Source organism: Taeniopygia guttata, chromosome 1A, assembly GCF_048771995.1.
Source record: "Taeniopygia guttata chromosome 1A, bTaeGut7.mat, whole genome shotgun sequence".
NCBI lineage: Eukaryota > Metazoa > Chordata > Aves > Passeriformes > Estrildidae > Taeniopygia > Taeniopygia guttata.
The window spans coordinates 67,594,479-67,613,641 of NC_133025.1; the positions used below are offsets into that span (position 1 = coordinate 67,594,479).

The following is a 19,163-nucleotide window of genomic DNA, read 5'->3' on the forward strand; positions in this document are numbered from 1 at the left end:
TGTTTCTCACTAAGCTGCACGTGCCTTACAATCATTAGAAGACTCAGGCTTGCTTTGTATATTTTTCTTCAGAAAACTCTGTGGATACAGTGGTTCTGTTTTCAATGAGAGTGGAAACTCCAATATCAGCATCTAACCTTCAATTTCTGGGCTTGCTGCAGCTAATACCACACAAAATGAATCCTTTTACTGTACACATCTCAAAGAAAAGTCATGGAGAACAGAAATAGAATTTATTCTTCCCCAGATCTTTCTCCCATTTATCTTTCTGGTTTCTTTTCCCTCATTCTCACATCCCACTTTCTTTCCTCTTTATTGTCTCTGTTCCTTTAAAATGTTTTCTTTCCAAGTGAAACCAAACAAAATTATCAGCCCACAATGGTCTTCTGCATTTGTGTTCTGTCCTTTGTTAAGGGGAATTGGAGCAGGGGGTGGGCTTGGGCTTCTGTCCAGGAAAAAGGGGGAAGAGAGGCACTGTGTATCGCTGCCAAGGACTGAAGCCATCCCCAACCCTTTCTTTAAGAGAATATCTCGTATTTCTTTCTACCTCTCATGGGGCAAGCACTTTTAAGTATCAATTACTGTTATTATTTACTAGGGAGCGTGTTCTTGTAAGCTTCATTCACAGGAATTACCTAGGTAGCCTCTCCATAATCAGATTCTTTAAGATTTGAAGGTTTCTTGGAAGCAAACTAGGGAAGCATATGGTATCTGCACATTTCAATGCTTGTTTGGGTAGACAGAAGTGGATTTATTTCACACTTTTTTGCGCTATCCTGTTTTGTGGAGGACTTTCTGGACCAGAAAAATAGCAAAGGCAGAACTGGTAGAAGATGCAGCACGACAAGGGGCTCTGCCAGCTCTGAGCCAGGAAGGGGAAGTTGGCTGAACTGCTTTTCATTCTCTCTCTCTCTTTTTTTCCTTTTAAGCAGGGTTAAGGTGAACTCCTAAGCAATTGTGGAGAGAGGCCCCACCTCTGCCAGCCTGATCTGCAGGCTCAGGTTACTCTCTCCTGCCTGGTTCTCAGGAGCCCACAGAGAGCTTCACGCCTGCCTGCTGCTCCTGCCTTCAGCCTTAACCTGCCAGAGCCTGGCAAAATCACTCCCTCTGTAGAGTTCAGACCTTCCTTCGGGAAGGTTTGCTGGCAAGCACCAGCTCAAGGATGGAATAGCACCACTTGAGATTCAGCGAGCAGTAGCTGAGCAATATCATCCTGTCCACTTTTTTTTTTTTATTATTTTTTCAAAATCGGGAAAATCCATGTTCTTCCTGAAGAAGCCGTCAGGGGCAGGACTCTGGCAGTGATGGCTCTGACTTCACCTGCTTCTGCAAATGAGTCACGGAGAGTTATAAAAAGCAAGGACCTGCCAAGTTTCATTTCTTGGAACTGAGTGGAAATTTCAGCAAGCAGCTGCTCTTTGGTTAGTTTATACTTTTCCTCCGCAGGTTTCTTGGAGAGGGCCTGGAATCACAGAAACTTTGTAGCAGAAAGGACCTGTTGCTCCGTTTTGATAACCGGGGCTCGGTGGAATTAGCTGTTTGGTCCAGATTTCTCATCTTCCTAAGGGATCTTGGTGAAGCCTGGAAGGAGCCTCGGGAACATAATTAGCAGGTGTGTAATTCTTTCTGGATTGGCAATTGAATCCTATCAAAAATCAGGAACAGAACCTCAAAAATCAGATTAGTTCTCCTATACACCACCTGAATAGAGGTTATTTTCATATGCCTGATACGGTCAAAAGATTTATGCTTTGTAGCTTTTTTCTGGAGTCACATAAGGCAAAATCTTATTTGAAAGAGAAATCAGTGAAAACAGATTCTCGTGGAACAGCCGGGTTTTAGGAGAGGAAGTGGCTCACTATAGCAATCTTGACTGTGCTAACAGTGTAGCTGAGGACTTTGGCTACCTGCACGCAGCCGGTAGGGACCGTTCCCCCGCGCGGAGCGAAAGCCACGTGTAAGTTGTCAGAGCGGGGAGGAATCGGTGCCAGATGGAAACAACATAAACAGCTGGGAGATTTCATCCAGCATTACAAGCGAAGACGGGAGACTTTTATTCTCGTAGACCAAAGGTGCTTTAGCTACACCTACATCTTCGTGGAAGGATGTTGCTTTGGAGTCGTGGTATGTTTTATGTGTGGCCTTGTATTTAATTTTTTTGTTTGGTTGGGTTTTTTTTTTTATGATGACTTTAAACTCCCACGTTTCAGCCCGGCTCCGGAGCGCTGCTCTCAGCGCCTTTGCATGGCGTGAGCGGTGCAGGGACGGGAGGAGGGAGTTGGGCAGAGCCCGCGGGGCGCCGGGCGGCCGCTCCGCCGACGCGGAGCTCCGCGCTGCCTCTCCGCGGGCCCGGGAGCTCCGCGCTGCCTCTCCGCGGGCCCGGGAGCTCCGCGCTGCCCCTCCGCCGACGCGGAGCTCCGCGCTGCCCCTCCGCCGGCGCGGGAGCTCCGCGCTGCCCCTCCGCCGGCGCGGGAGCTCCGCGCTGCCCCTCCGCCGGCGCGGGAGCTCCGCGCTGCCCCTCCGCCGGCGCGGGAGCTCCGCGCTGCCCCTCCGCCGGCGCGGGAGCTCCGCGCTGCCCCTCCGCGGCCCGCCCCGGCCTGGGGCTGGGGCTGGGGCTGGGGCCGGGGCCGGTGCTGGGGCTGGGGCCGGGGCTGGGCGGGCTCCCGGCAGAGGGAGCTCGGCTCCGCTCGGCTCCGCTCGGCGCGGCTGCTCCGCTGCCCGCCCCGCTCCCGCACTTTGTTGGCGGCGCGGAGCCGAGCCCCGCGCCCGGCCCTGCCCGGAGCCCCGCGGCCACCGCCGCCCCCGGCCCGGGAGGAGGACTCGGGGCAAGGTAAGGGGCTGGCGGGGCGGGATGGGATTCCCCCCACGGCGGGTTGTTCCGCCACCCCAAAAGCCGCCGGGGCAGCCGCCGCAGGGCTGATCGCGGGGCGCTGCCCCGGCCGCTCCCCGCTCCCGTGGGCGCTCGGACGGAGGACTGAGAAGTCCTTCTCGAGCTCTGCGGGGACGGTGGTGGCTGCTGTAGCTTTTCCCCCGCCTGGCTGTACACCCAGCAAGCCCTCCGTGTGTGTGTGTGTGTGTGTGTGTGTGTCCGTGCAGGTGTGCTGTGCCGTGCTCTCCTCCTGCCGCTGCGGTACGGCCGCACCTCGCCTGCCGGGCTCGCAGCGGGGGCGGCGGGCTGGGCATCCCCGCCGGAGCCCGCGGAAGGCACCATCCCTGCCGCTGCCCTCCTCCTCCTCCTGCCTCACCTTCTGCCAGGTGACTCGTCTTTCAGTCCTTACTGAGCTAGTTTTTCCCCTCGCTGGTTCAGCTGGCTTTTCCATCTCTGCAGCTGAGCAGCTTTGGGGTGGGATAATCCTGTTGAATGCCCGCGTTTGTTTGGGGCTCTCCCCTGCTGTCTTTCATGTCCCCCGCTGCTCAGCCCTTTCATTCTCTCCGGTAACTTTCCCTGGTGTCTTTGCTCCTTCTGCCCCTCTCATCGCCATGACACTCACTCCCTTACACATTGCCAGCGTGCGAGTGACCTGGGCACACCTTGGAAACAGGTTAGTTGCGTTTTGAGGAATAATTTAAGGTGCTCCTGCCCCCCACCGTGACCTCAGTAGGGCTGCATTGTATCCACGAAAAGCGAGATGTTGCAGCTTCCACTAAAGCGTAGTTTCAAGCTAGCTGGTAGCAGGCAACAGAAGAAAGGGTGGAACAGGTTTTTCTCAAGGATGTTGTTTGAGAACCAATCCTCCCACTCAGAAACTGTGCTTTGCCTTGCCTTGTGAATCTCGTACCCTCCAGAGTGCTGTGACCTTTGGTGGAGTCTGCTTTGTTTACTTGAGGTGAAGTACTGAAGGTAAAAGTGTTGCTCCTCTCATCGTGTCTGCTGAAATATTAACCAAATTACGGATCTCGCATGCGTTCACAGCAGGGATTATATTTTAATTACTTCTCTCCTTCATCATGAAAAATGTGTCCTCCTCCCTTCCTATGGACTGTCTTCCTTCTCGTTTGTGATTGTGCAATGTCTATATGTCAGCTACAAAAGTTGCTTGCATGGGAGAACATAAAAATGACCATTTTTTGTTGTTAGCAACTGGAAATACTTAGTCAGCGTCGTGTGGCCGGTCTCCTTTCCCTGGAATACCCATGGAAACGCTGCTCCTGCCCTCTGAGGAGAAGAAACCTCTCCTGGGCCAGGCTTGCAGTGAGTTGGTGATTCCCTCTCAGCCAGCGGGCGGTGGGGACTGCAAAGAGCTTGCAGAGTTTCCAAGGTGTAAGGGAGACGCCCCATATCTCCTCCTGATTCACAGTTCACAGGGAGTGTAGCATTATTAGCACTCAGGTAAGGCGATACTGTGCTCAAGGCTCCAGGGGAGCAGGCTGTGGCTGCTGCTTGCTTTTACTGGGCAGCCAAAGGAAATGGAAGTGGCTTTGGACTTGAGTTCTCCAGCTGGCTTGTGCTGTCACACACTCATGGTGTGGAGTTTTGCCTTCTCCTAGCTCTGAATGCTTCTTTCTGAGTGATTCTGTGAGGTTGAAAGCAGACAAAACGTCCCATTAGATTTATTTGGAGGGAGGTGACACCCCACCAGCAGCAACACCCAGTAATGATTAGGTTCTAGTTATATACAGCAGTAATGGAGAGGGCAAGATTAATCTGAAGTTACTTACTTTTGCTGTGAAATGCACAGATGGAAAAAGTACTGCAGTTTTCCACTTGGTGACAACTAAATTCTTGAAATAGAGTAGATTTTTTTTTTCTATCTATAGTCCAGCTGTAAATGGTGAATCAGTCACATTAACTACTGCATTTTTTCCCCTGTGGGTGACAGCTTATTAAAAGCTAACATCTGAAGTCAAATAATTGAAGCACCAAGAGTCAAAATAGATAAAATAAGAAAGAACTCTTCAGTTATTGTGGGCTGATAAAAGAAGACCTGAAGTCCACGTGACAATGGTTGTGCCAATAAAGCACTTCTTAACTTTGGTTTCAGTGTCTACCACTTGTTGCTCTTACATTGCTGGTTACAGTTCCTGCATCTCTTCTCATACAGTGAATGACTGCTCAATGCACAAGATTTTTTCAAAGACATCTTTTGGCTATGCCAGACAGAAAAAGGAAGCCCTTTGGTCTGTGATCCCTCCAGTCTCCTCTCTCTGCTGTGGGGCTGGTGGCCAGGAAGAAAAGACATTTAACACCTTGGAGTTGTTGCTTACAGTACATACAGCGTGCATGGCCTGATCCTTGTATCTCCATTCAAAGTATATTTTTTGATGTGAAAATTCGGTATATAAGGGGCTCATTTCCTGTATTTAGTACTAGTTCTCTAGTTTTTCCATTACTAAGCGCTTCAAACCAGAAGAAACTGGAATTCCTGCTTTTGGGGAGGGGCTGTAACTGGTGCCATTTTTTCTTAAATTGCTCTCTGCCAATTTATTCATCCGAAACAATGACATTCTGTTTTGTACAGCTTTTTTTTTTTCTGATTTAACTCTGATACCTAGGATTTTCAGTTTTCTACCCTGAATTCCAAGTTAGATGATGGCTGTCATCTGAACTTTGTTTTGCCATGAACTTCAGCTGTTAGCGCAGTCCTGAGCCACCGTGGAGTTTCTCCTGCTGTGCCCATAGAGGAATTTAGGCATAAAGTCATTGAAAGTTTCACCTAAGTCACTGAGGCTGTTTTGGGTGTGTGTAGAAAACATTTGCAAAACTATTTATAAAACAATGCTCTGCAGTCGCTGAAGGGGATTGTTAAAACAAGGTGTCTTTTACAGCTATTGACACTGGGAGAGTCACAGCCTTCTCAGAAATACCATGATGGTGTGGGAAGAAGCAACCTCCACATCTGTTTTGTGAGGAGGGACTCTTTTTTTTTCCCCTCCTAATTTTGTGTCATTGACACTGGGGGATAAAAAATGAATCACAAATGGAAATGTTGTTAGCATTAGTTTTTTAAGATCTGTTTCATTTTGAGCTGTCGCCGTGAGCCTGCCATCACTAACACATGCCTTTGATTGTAACATCAGTTTTAGTAACATTTTTAAATATTAGCCAACTCAGGGCCTTGAATTGCTACTCATTGAACGCTTGCAGTCCTTTCTTTTCTCCCCTCTCCATGCCACTGTCTCAGTAATTAAAGACAGGCATGCTGTGAATCTCCACAGGGTTAAGATCTGACATGGAAATAGCAAATTACAAATTACTTTCTTTGCATTTATTACCTTTGTCTTTTGATGAATGGACTTCAGCAACCTTCTGCATCCTGAACAAAGTCTCTAGCCTCAAAAGTGCAGAGTTAGTATTTTCCATGAAGTTGTCCATTTCTGTGGGATTTTCTGTTGTGTAGTTTTCTCATGCATGATAGGCATCTTCATTACTGTGGTGGTGTGACAGGGGATTCTACTTGTCTTTGTTCGCAAAGCCTCACTCATGTCCTGGCTTTGACCAACCACGGAGATTGTTAGGTTGTCTTTAAAGCTACAGAAGAAAAAATAATAGCAAAACCATCAATATAAACACAAAAATCATTAAATCATTCTCCTGGAATACTGTGAAAACTTAGAGTGTTTCAACAGAATAATTAGTAAAAATTCATAATTTAACGAACAGTATCTGTTGAGTGAAGGTAGGTGTTATGGATGCCCAGTAATTTAAAAAAGGTTTCATACAGATACTATGGTTGTTTGGGGCTTTTTGGTCTTTTTGTTGTTTTGTTCCATTATTGATTTTATTTTGTTGTGGGTTTTTTTGGGTTTTTTTTTTTTTTTGTTTTGTTTTCTTTTCCTTTTCAAGAATGCATTGGTTTTACATGAGAGAGAGGATTTGTCTTTTAATAATCCAACATGTTACAGTTAATGGATTTTCTGGATTTTATAGATTACCCCTGAAGATAAGGGAACACTTGATTCCTTTCAAGCTTTCCATGAGTGCAGGGGAGCTGCATTCAGCTGAGTTAATTGTGTAACTGCCTGAGCTGGTTCTTGGGGCTGGAGTTTGCTGTAGCTGCTGGATGCTTCAGACTAAATGTGCTGCAAGAGTTTCTCTTATTGTCTGTAGCTCAGCAATGTTTGTAACTGGAAAATAAAGAAGTGACTCCTGGCAGATTTGTATTTATTACTTTGATTTCTGCTCCTACATGTAAAAGCATTTTTAAAGACTTGAAAAAATAGAAAATCAGGCACTAGTATTGTTGCTTCTCCCATCAGTTCTCCCTTCTCCTCCCCCTCCAGAATTGTCTCAAGTGCATAGAGGAGCTGAAAGTGAGGTGTTAGCAGCACCTGCTTGTTGTCCATTACATAAGCACACACCCATTAGGAAATGGTTTTAAACACCCCCTCCCCAAAAACAGCTGCATCAAACTTGTTCTAAATAAAACACATGAGAAATACCTGAGCTCACAGAAGTCCATTTGTTCTTCAATACTTGCAGATACCTGGTGAGATAGAAGATCATCCCAATTTTGTCAATGTTTTGCCTTTAGGTAGACTTTGATGTTGCTGTGTTTAGTTCTTTTCAAGGTCCCAGTGAATTGTCTTCCACCTGAAATGTGAACTTTGGTTAATGAGCACATTCTTTCATTCTGGGGTGGTTGAGAGAGCTTAATTCATCGCTCTGAAATACTCCTTTCATGAAAACTGAGGACTTTGCTCTTCCTTCTAATGTACTCTTCCTTCTTCCGAGGCCACTGATCTTTTTATTTGTTTATTTGTGTCTGAGGTGTAGTCTTCTCTATTTCCTGAGACAAAGATCTCTTTGTTTCCAGTGTAAAATATAATTTGAAGTAATTAGCCTGAAGAAAGCTTTTTTTTCCTACTTGTTGTTTCTGGGTTTTAGGTGTCTGGTTAATGCAGGGATTTGCTTTAAAGTTCAATGCCTGTGAGAATCCCAGTATGCATCATAAAAATATTTTTGAATGAGCTGTTCTATTACTCAGAGCATGTGAATGTGAGACCTTTGTAGAAAGAGTGAGACATTAATTTTGTACGTTGTCTTATGCACTCGGACACATGGAGAACTCAATGATCTGGCAAGGATAATGCAAGGAAATTGAGTTACATCATGAGGAGTCTGTGGTATCATGTGGCAATAAAATTTAGCTTGATGATCTTCTGTGCCATTTAAAAAATGGCGTGGAAAAGTCAACCATTTATACTTGTGCCTCTAAAGTAATTTTCAGCTTTGCACAACATGTTTTGAGACGGCAATGAGTGCATTGTACTGCTTCAGCTGGAGATAAAAATATACATCTGTGTTTCACATTCAGAACAGGCTGCATATGAAATACATGTGTTTTCTTCTTTCCCTTCAATCTCAGACTCACTTTTCCCAAAGTGGAATTATTTATTCTTTGCTCCACTTCCAGCATTATTTATTGCTTTGCAATTCTTCCTGTGCTCTCACAATCCTTAGTGTAATGTTTCAACTTTCGTTTCCTTCTCTTCCTGTGTTCAGGGATAAAGTCTTGTCCAGGGCAGAGGGCTGGGAGCTAGAAGATGGGATTTGTTTCTGTTTTAGCAGCAAACTTCGTTAAGGCTAATAAATCTGGGCTAACTGGTAATTAGCCTCTTGGTGCTATCTCTCATGGAGAGGGCAGGACAGCACAAGGAATCTGGACTTTGTACCTTGGTGTCTCTTAGGTAAGTCACCCCTGGGTGACAAATGTCCTGCCTCTGCCAAGAAACAGGCACAGTGTCCCTTCCCCTGGCTGCTAAAGGGCTGCTACACTGAGAGCCTTGTCCCCAGCTCGGGCTCGCCTCTCCCTGCTCAGCCTGGCCCCTGAGTGAACTCTTCAGGGTTTCCTTCCTTCTCCACCTGCCTCAGCCATGTTTCTCCACCATCATCCATATTCTGGTCCATACTACTGTTGAGTCTTTAGTCTCCTGTTTATTTTTTTTCCCTATTCTGTTTCTTTATTTAACCCATATTTTCCCTACTCTTTTTGTTTTATATCACTCTTTTGATGGCACATAGCGCTCCGCGTTCAGCTTCGTGACACTTCTTGCAGTAAAGTTTTTGCATACTCAAACCCCAATTCTTTCTCCCCTTTTGTGTCCTTTATTCCAATGGCTTCTCTAAAGCATTTCAGATCCACTGTTCTCAGTGGGAAATGTGGTATGGGAAATTATAAGGATAGTCAAGTCTTTGTGGGTTGTCATGTCTTCCCTACAATGCTGTGTACTTTGTCAAGGCAGTGATTTTAAGCTCTCCTCATGCATTTCTAGAACTCAGGACTTTACTGGGAGGTGTTAGAGTGTGTGTAGGCATTTGTTTTCCCTATGTGAGTGAGGTGTCTAATACACATCAAAAAAAGCTTCTTCACTAAAGAATGTTACTGAATATGACTGTCAGATATTCTCGGAAGTGCCTTCAATACGTGGTGGAACGAGTTCTTTTCTACTTAGAATTTACAGATTTTCTCACTTTTTATATGAGAGCTGGATGTTGACATGCAAGTGGCTTAGGGCAGCTGGCAGCAAGGAGCTGTGTCTTCCCAGGGACAACTCTGATTTTTATTTTTTTTTTGGAGGGGGTGGATGCTTACAGCATGAGAGTTTATGTTCTTTGAGTATTTTAAGCTGCCCTTTTATAACTCTGAAAGTGATTGTCCAGACATCTCCATTCCCTTTTTTAAAAAAATAATCTAAAAATCTCAATTTTGGAAACAGATTTTTTGTTTCTGTCTCAATTTTCCTATTTATAAACAAAAACCATATTTGATTCTCAGGAGTTTTGTGAGGCTTAATTAACAAATATTTATACAGGCTTTTGAAGATATAAAGCATCATATAAATGCTAAGTAGTGTTATTATTACCACCAGCTGCTTTGTTGTAATTGAAGTAACAAAAGTTTCAGTGCTGGTGGCGGTATTGCTGTTGCCTAAATACAGTTTTTGTGAACTCAGGAGACATTGAGGTTGGGGAGAAAATGGTGGTGTAGACCATACTGAAATAGAGTCTATGGGACAGCTCTGAAACATTTGTGAAGGACTTAAAAATATTAAATAATTATAATAAAAAAGTAGAAGTCTATAACTGGAAAAGAATAAACCCTGTTCTGCAGTATGTTTAGAGGTCTCAGGACTAACTGGGGTTGTCTGTGCTGTGCAGTGTCTCCCTGATTAGGAATGAGCTGGCAGCATTTGCATTTGTGACTCTGGCATGTAAAAGAAGAGATCTTTTAGAGATGATTGATAATGGGTAGTATAGGAAAAGTAACATGGTATAAATCACAATTAGCCTTTACAATTAATTTTTTTTAAGGTCTACTTTTGTAAAACATTCATGACTTAAAGCTGAGTTATTTTTATTAATGTTCTTGTGCTTATCTCACATAACCAGCTTGTTAAAAGCGGATATGAACACTTTTCAAGCCTCTGGCTTATAAATTGTGAGAAAGAGAAAAGAAGATTGATTCCAACAGGCTTGAAGGTAGATTCATTTCTCTTCTAGTTAGCAAAATGAGAGAGGGGGAAAAATTAAGCTGTAGACTTAGTGAGCCAATCAGTTTCAGCCAGGGTGAAAATCATTAGATTTAGCTCTAATGTACAATTAAATTGTAAAAGTCTAACTTAAAAGAAAATGAATTCAGGGGAATTCTGTTTTGGTAAATTGATGATAATATCTCTAAGTTATTTTTGCCTGAAGTAATAAGAGTGTGGAAAAAATGAAGTAATAACAAAGGAGCAGTGAGGAGGAACAATTATTTTGCTAACTTTTCCTGAGGTTCAGAGAGAGTTACTTGGTTGCATTAAAAGAAGAATATTGTACTGCTTGAATATTGGAGAGGATTGATAAAAACTGTGGTTTGAAGAAAACACCTCTGTTCTTTTTTACTGTAAACATTTGAGATAAGATGGAAAAGCTTGGAAGAATGCAACATCTTCTGTGAGTTCTTTCAGCATTCTTAATTGTTTGTTATGAGGTCTTGGTTTGAACGTTGGCAGGTATTTCTGGTGGGCTTTAGGGGGTTCTAATTTATTAAGTTGGGCTGTCAAACAATCTATAGCAAGTAATCTGTCTCTAATAATATTTTAATATTTAATAAAATGCTGGTTTTAGTTGTAAGGGATGTTTGCCAACAGCTTCTGGACCAGTTCTAGCTATGAAGACCTGAGTTAGTTAAGGTGTTAGAGGGCTCACACAAATGTGGATCATGGGTGTCATGATTTCATACTGCAAGGACTTTGAGAACAGAGAAGATGCAAAGCAGGGGACTTACTCAGTCCTTTATGATTATAGGTAAGCAAATTTTCAGACAACTTTGAACATTATTAAATACTGAGAAGAAAAGTCTGCAGCCCCCCTTTTTTTTTCAGTTTTAGGCAAATCTTACTTTAAAAACTTCCATAAAATGTACAACCACAAAGTTGTTCTGCAGAGAAATAAAAGTGCTTTAAACACAGAGGCAGGCAATATAGCCCTGAGGCACATATGGAGACAACCCAAATGCTGAATGGTAGGTTCAGAAAAGGTTACTGCTCAAAATATTTTCAGTAGCCAAGTGGAAGACAATTCATGGCATTGTATTAGAGCTGCTCTCTCTTTGTGAGAGACTGGTGACACCTCATTGTGAGTAAAAGTCTGGGGATTTTTGACAGCTGTGAGAAAGAGCAAGTATTTTATGCTCCCTGTATACAGTGGTAGAACAATTAGATAGGAATTTGTTTTTCTGTTACCCCAGACTGTAACATAGACTGTATGATAACTGTCTTTTGAAGTACAAAAAAATCTGCCTCAGGGGCTATCATTTTAAAGCATCATATGAAATGCTGATTTAATAAGGTCTGCTCCTTGCACATTTTAAGTGCAAGGAAATGTGTGTGTTGAGACCTTGCTAATCCTTCATTTGCACAAAGTCTTTGGCTTGTTCCCTAACTGTCAAGGAATTAATGGTGTGCTTCAACGAGATCCTGCATTACTAGGCTGTAATTATTTTCATAAGAGATTCTGCACTGCATTTGGTGGTGCTTTATGAATTATCATAATAAATAGAATGAAATTGCTGTTGTCAAAACCCATGAGCAAAGTAATCTGATTCTCATTGTTCATGTACTTAGTGGCTCGTGGAATAAAGTGATACCCAGTGGACTCCCAGGCAGGTCATGCAAGTCGGTGAGAGGTTTGTTGAGTTGGGTTGTTGTGCTTGTGGCAAGTTTAACAGGAATGTAGGTGACAAGGAACAATTCCACTGAGCCAGAAAGAGCCTCCAATTGCATGGGACACGGTGGTTTTTGTGTCTCCTGGCTGAGGAGGAGGTCCTTGCTGCTGTGGCATTGCCCAAACTTGGGTATGGCTCTGCATTACAGACACACCCTGCATCTGCACGATTTGATGGAAATCTGCACTAGCTAAAGCAGGCTGTGCAGAAGGTGGCATATATCACTTGCTTTTCAGGTGGAGAGAGTCACTAGTATTCAATTTTGGAATATCTACCTAGGATTTTCCCTTTGGTTTATTACAAACCTTTGTACGCTCATAGTCCCTCCAGATCTTAGCCAGTTACTGGAGGCTTGTACCAGGCACTCAATTTCAGGAGAATGTTATTATTTAAACATTGTGTCTATTTTTAAGTCAGATAATCTATAAAACCTGTTTTAAACCACAAGAGATCATTACATCATCTAGTTTGACCTCCAGAGTATATGAAGAAGGAGAGTTTCTGCCCTTCTATTTCTGCTAGAAAAATATTAATCAAGTTTCCTTGGCTTTCCTCTCAGAAGAAGATATACACAGTAATTTAAACTACCTGCCCCTGGCAAACACTGGCATTTTTCACCGAGTGCATTAGTGAATTTTTAGTGGTTCTTTGTGTGGGAACCATGTGAATGCCAGAACGTGGTGCAAACCTCTTGATAATGTTGTTTATGTATATATATATATATGAATTTATGCATATGCATAAATATATATACTTTATATATATATATATACTTTGCATGTATACATAATATATACTTTGTATATATATGTTGTATATATTATATATATATATACTTTATATATATATATATATATATATATATATACACTTTGTGTGTCTATATATATATATATATATATATATATATATATATATATGTATGTCTCTATCTCTACTTTGGCACGTAGCAGATGCAATCCAGGTTTCTTCCTCTAGATACACACACCTTTTCCCCAAAAGCATCATAGGCTAAAAGCAGGTGATCCTGGAGCTTCTACTTCTGCCCTTCATGCTTCACTGGATAAATTGTGTAAACTCCCATCACTTTGTGAACCACTGTGTGCTTGTCTGTGTAATCACTTTTTGCTCACGTGGCAGACTGAGGCACTTGTTTGCACAGCAGTTTTTAGGAGTTTAAGGCCATGTTAGCCTGTGTGGGGAATCCATGGGAATATTTGGTATGTTTTGTATAGGTTCACTTTGGTTTTTGAGAGATTTGTGGCCTTCCTGCCTCCTCCTAGAGCATGGAACTGTGTTGTACAGACTCTGGGATGTTCAGATGTGTGATGTGCCAGTATTTCCAGTAGTGCCAGTGATGCCTCAGGATTTAGTTTTTATATTTTTCAGATTCTGTACTGCTTTACTGTGCGGGTCTGGGCTTCATATTAAGAGATTCTAAGCTCTCTTCACAGAATGGCTAGACGAAAGCAATTCCTTCTCTAGCTGGGGACCAAGGACAAATGATCCAAATCTCAGGCCCAGGAGCACAAACAACGTGGGCTGGAGAGAGAAAAACAAGCAGGATGGGACTGCCTGGGCTAAAGCTGGAATGGGACAATGAACTCCAAGGTGCCAATGGAGCAGAACTGATCCCAGTGAGAGCCCCCGGGAGCGCTCGTGCATTTTGGGACCATTTTGGTTCATCTTGGGTGCAGCCCTGGCTGGGCTCTGGTGCTGCCCAAGGTGGATCCATGGAGAGGAGATCCTTTTAATAAATCCCTGCTTTATTCCTTAAGTCTGTCTAGTCTCTCTTCTAGGTCAGCCTTCACAAGGCATCACTAGCAGTAAGATTTTTTTCAATATTGTCATGTCTTCCTCATGGCTTCTATCACACAAGATTTACAGATGTCACTACTGGCAATTTAGTAAATGGAGTCCAAAAATTGTGTTTCTGTGGGAATGTGTCACAAGCATTGTGAGTCCTCCTTGGTTTCAGAACCTGCCTTATAGAGCTTTACTGCAAAGACTTTAGGATGTAAAGTAAAAAAATGTGGTCATTTTACAGATGACTTTGCTCTTTATGCTCTCCCTGCATGAGACTCTTGCTTCCAGTAATGAGGAAATGTTCTGAGGCAGTGTTCTTGCCACAGTGACATAAAATAACAGAGACTTCCAGTTATTCCCTTGTTCCTGCCCTGCAATAAACATATTGCCTTCAGGGACCAACTGACCTTAGAAATGATGCAAAGCTGGAGCTTGGGGTCATTTCTGTGGTACAGTTGTTTGGTTTTGTTTTGTTTTGTTTTTTTTTTTTTAATAGGTAGTGGGATGGTGATACTGCACTCACTGATGAGAAACCATATGTGATTAGTAGTCTTAATCCAAGTGTGCACTCTCCACTCTGGACAAACATTCCCTCTAGAGCTCCTAGAAATACACTCAGCTGTTGCTCTGACAGAAAGAAAAAAAGCAGGAAAAAAGCCCCAAAATTGCCAAAAATTTACCTTTTATGAGTTTGAAGACATTTTTCAGCCCAGAGTTAAAGATTGGTAGTGATGTTCATGAGTTGTTCAGCTTTGGGTGAGAGGATTTCTGCAGCATCAGAACCTTGGTCTTTAAGTACTTGTTTGTTCCACTGATATTAATAGAACAAATTGTCTGCCTGTTTAATGATTTTGAGGTTGAGGCTCAAAAATCATAAAAAACCAACAGCCCACGACAAAAAAGCAAAGCAAACCCCAAGATAATTTGTGTGCTTGTTTTTTTTAAAGGAAACTCAGATCATTTGAAAACAATTTAAAAGAATTTGTCACCATTCTTGTTATTTTTTTCTGTCCTCATCTCTTACTGTGAGACATCTTTTATTTGAAGTGTGTACTATTTAAAACAGGCATTATGTTTTCATGAAGACTCTGCTGGGCAACGTCTAAATCCAGACATAAAAGCAAATAAACTAAGAAAAATCCTGTTTATCTGAGATGAGAGGACTTTTTTAAGAAAAGGAGGGAGAGAGAGGATCTAAACCAACTTAATGGTCTCTTTTGTCTGTCTTTATGTTCCTTAATTTTCTTCTGCAGTCCTCAGGAATTACATTATCTCATTGGTATGTCACTGGGGTAGTACTACAAAGAAATCTCAAAATGCTACTGTTTTTAGCCTGTATAGTGAAGAGAGACAGAAAGTGCTGCATTACACTGTTTGATCTAGGCTGATTCTGATTTTACTCTCTCAGGTTTCAGATGAGAGGGGGAAATTCAGAATTGGTGTGAGTGTTTAATGATGGATAACATCCTTTGGCTGCTTCCTGCATCTCACTGAAGTAAACCTGAGAGCTTACATCGTTCTTTTGGGGCTGTTAATTTTACATATAGCTGAGATCTCCCGTGTGCAAGGTTGGCTCTTTGGGATTTCTAATTAATTGGATTTGACAGCTCATCCTCAGTTTTACTACTTGGTGTTGCCTCAAACAAAGCTGAGCAAGATTACTGTAAACTTTCCCAAGCTCTTCTCTATTGAAATCTGTCACAATTTCCTGCCACTTGCAAGGCTGTGGAACGAGCTGTCACACAACTGAGTGCTGGAATTGTGGAGGTGGATGTATCAGCAGTGCCAAGTGAAGTGGAGATGAGGAAATTGGGGCTGTGGACTGGGAAATGAACAGGATGGTGTTGTGGGGGGCTCGCTTCATCTTCACTAAAATCTTCAGGATCTGACTGTTGAGAACTAGGCTATCTTCCAGGGTTCCTGGACAGGAGGCTCTTTGGTTTGTTTTCACTCAGTTCTTCAGCTAGTCTTACCCCTGTAAAGACTAACAGCCAAATGGGAAATGAAGTTAACATCTCTAATTTTCTTCCTTTTGACCCCAGTGTTTTTCAAAGCATCCGCTGCATGGATGGAGGGCTTGTTTTTCTATCTTTCCATATACCTCATTGCCAGGTACTAGACAGTGAAAGCCAAAACTACTACCCCAAAACCCCCTGATAATTCAGTCCCCAGTGATGCTATCTGGTGAGCCTATGGCAGTGGTACAAAACAGTCTGGAGTGGAGAATATCAGTGCTTCCACATCCCTCTTTTGCAAAGCCTTGGGATTCTTCTTTTATCTTGGTTCAGTCTGCTAAGTCTTGTGAAAACAATAAGCTGGCTCACCTCCAGTACTGTGATTTTTATCTTGAATTAATAACAAGTTGTCTTTTCTCACAAAGTACTTTTCTTTGAAACAAAAATTGCTTTATCTTCTTGAGGATTCTACCATGTTAGCTAACACATTAAATATGGTGTTTTTTTTGGGTTTTTTTTAGGGTTTTTTTTTTTTTTTCTAATAATCCTTGTGCTATCAGGACCTTTGATTTGCCCTGGATTTTAATGAGTCATTTAAAAGCAGAGGTCTGTTTTGGCCATTTGACTGTGATACTCCCTCTCAAATCAGTTACCATTTTGAGAATGACATCTGAGTCTGCCTATGTTTCTGCATGACTGGAAGCTGTCACTACTCATTGAAACTTATTAGGGCTGGAAATGGATATGCTGCTTCATCTGCTGGGGATGAAACATGAGGCACCAGCATTCGAATTTAGATGTTGTTTCCATGAGGAAAGGAGGAGAGCTTGGATAGTGAGGGGTGAGAGCTGCCTTGCAGCTCAAAGAGCCTTTGGGAGCTTTGCCTACAGGTTGCTAAAAGAAGATTGTGGCATTTTTTGATGATTCAAGAAACTACTGTGCTTTAAGATCAGAGTTTAATGGGAGGATATGATGCTTTAGCTGAAGATTATTCTGTGGAAGACACTAAATTTTTCTTTAAGAGGAACCAAAGCTGGGAATCTTCCTTTTGGGGAGGGAGAATGAGCACTTGAGAAATTAGTCTTTAAAGAGGGCAGGTGCAAAGTTTGACTCAAAGCCAAGCTTCTGAGAGTCCCCATGAACAGCCAAGGTATGCAAAATGATTCTTAGAAAGCCAGACCTGGGGAGTGGAGGCCATGAGCCTCCATCTATCCTTAAAGGACATCTAAGCACTGCTGACACATTGTCACTTTCTCACCTGAGAGGGCTGTGAGCCAAAAGAGCAGAAAGACAAAAGGTGGCTCCAGTGGCCCTCACCACATCACTGATGCTGCTTGTTTTACAAGGCTGTAGTGGTGTATATTGTCATTTCTTCGTTGTTTTTTTTATTTCATTATATCTAAATATATTCCCAGTACAGAGATTATTTTCCTCTACCTCTTCTCCCCCTTCCATGTCCCAACACAAGCCCAGAGCTTGCTTGAGATGGGAGTCTTTGATTGACAGTGCCTTCACCGTTTGAGACTAGTGGTGTGCTAAAATGTACAACTGCCATTTCAGAAACTGCAAAACTGACCTGACAAAGTGTGATTTTCAATTTTTTTTCCTTTTTTTTTTTTTTTTTTACTCTCCCCTTCTCTCAGGAAGTGGTAGATGTGTCTTGATTCTGATCTGTCACGTTGTTATGTCACTGGTTAACATTCCTGCAACCTGTAGAGGACTATAGAATACTGGAATTGGTACATTCTGAAATTCATAAAGAGAATTGGAATAGCATAGTAATAAATTAATCTCGATTAAACTTTTTCTTAAATAGGGTTCAGTTTGCAGCAGAAATTCAGCAGTCTGAAGCTGACAGGGTGCAAAGGTGACCTTCAAGGTGATGGGAATGGTTAGGATGGACCAGATTTTACTAATGGATTTGTGATTTCCATAGTGCCTCTGAATAACCCATTTATTTCTCTGAAACAAGCTAGGAGTTGTTGCTCTTTGCCTAAAGACCAGCATTTTTAAAGCACGCTTACAGTTCTCTCAACCTCCCATGCAACAACTTGGAGGTTTTTTCTTGACAGATAATAATATTGTGAGGAAAAGGAAGTTTTGCAACCCTTAAACTTCCTGAAGAAAAAAGTGCTGTTAAGATTCCTTGAAAAAAAATTATTAACACAACAAAATATTCAATGAGTCATAATTTACAGGAACATCTGAGATGGTAACAAGATATAATTTTTTTTCCATTTATCCCAAAGGATGACAAATTTTGCTGGCTTTTTTGCTGGTGTTACACTTCAGTATTGCAGTCATATTTAAAGGAGTAGTACCCAATTTCATCCATCAGTAAAATGAGGATGCTTCTGTATTAATATCAGGAACTCTCTGCATCAGGTTTGAACATTGAATAAAAGGAAATGAGGAATCAGTTGAATAAAAGAATAAGAAATTTCTTAAAGACATGGCATAAATAATGAAGCTGAACATTTGCAGAAATGCTTATAAAGGAAAGCCTTCCCATTGCAACAATCAGTCTGCAGCTTAGTGCAAGAGAATGCTGCTTCAATTAACAAAACTGATTTCTATAGCACAGTGGTGAGACTGGCTCAGACTAAAACTGAAATATTCTCTTACTAAGGTGCTAATTAATGAATGAAAGAGCTCTTCCAAGTGAAGTCACTTTTCCTGTATGAACTAATAGCCCAATTTGAAAGAAGTCTCTTACCTGATCAGCCTTTGAAGCATTGCAGTAAGCAGTAGAGTTTTACAACTCTTATGCTCAGTAACATTTCTGAAGGGTGTGCTTTCATATAATGAAGGTGTGCTGGATGTCTGGTTTTAAGCTCATGGAGACTTGTTCTCCTTGATGACTTTTCCCCCTCACATCTCATTGTGCTTCTGAATGTCTGTTGTGCTCAAGGTTTTCTCTTGACCTCCTAGAGACAAATATTTGGTTTTTGATCCTAAGGGTAAATATTTTTACTTACTTTTTTGGGGTTTTTTGTTTGTTTGTTTGTTTGTTTTCTGGTATTTAACATAGCAATGTATCAATAGTGGTTGTTATCTGTGTTGTTCCCACAGCTGCAGTGGTGTGGAGCATCAGAAATTTGGTTTGTCCTGGACTTTGAAAGTTGCTATGGTAACTGTACATCCCACTGGGGGGCTTGAGTTAGGTGTGCACACCTCATTTAACTTTCCAGCATTTCTCTGCAAACGTGTTAGGTCTGGGAACTCCATTAAAACATCATCTCTGGTGTGCAAA

At 42.3% G+C, this 19,163-nt stretch overlaps 1 protein-coding gene across 7 annotated transcripts in view; it reads left to right on the plus strand.

Moving 5' to 3' along the window:
* Positions 1-734: 734 nt before the first annotated feature.
* Positions 735-19,163, plus strand: part of EPS8 (EGFR pathway substrate 8, signaling adaptor) — a 123,694-nt gene continuing 105,265 nt past the window's right edge. For 2 of the 7 annotated variants that reach the window (XM_030263570.4, XM_072923812.1), the window contains exon 1: positions 2,628-2,830. The gene's annotated coding sequence lies outside the window, so the exon portion shown is untranslated. Of the gene's footprint in view, positions 1,613-1,660; positions 2,125-2,626; positions 2,831-3,133; positions 3,256-3,422; positions 3,543-19,163 lie in introns of those variants that run through there. The other 5 variants (XM_012569356.5, XM_002196896.6, XM_072923811.1 and 2 more) reach the window with 5 other exon arrangements.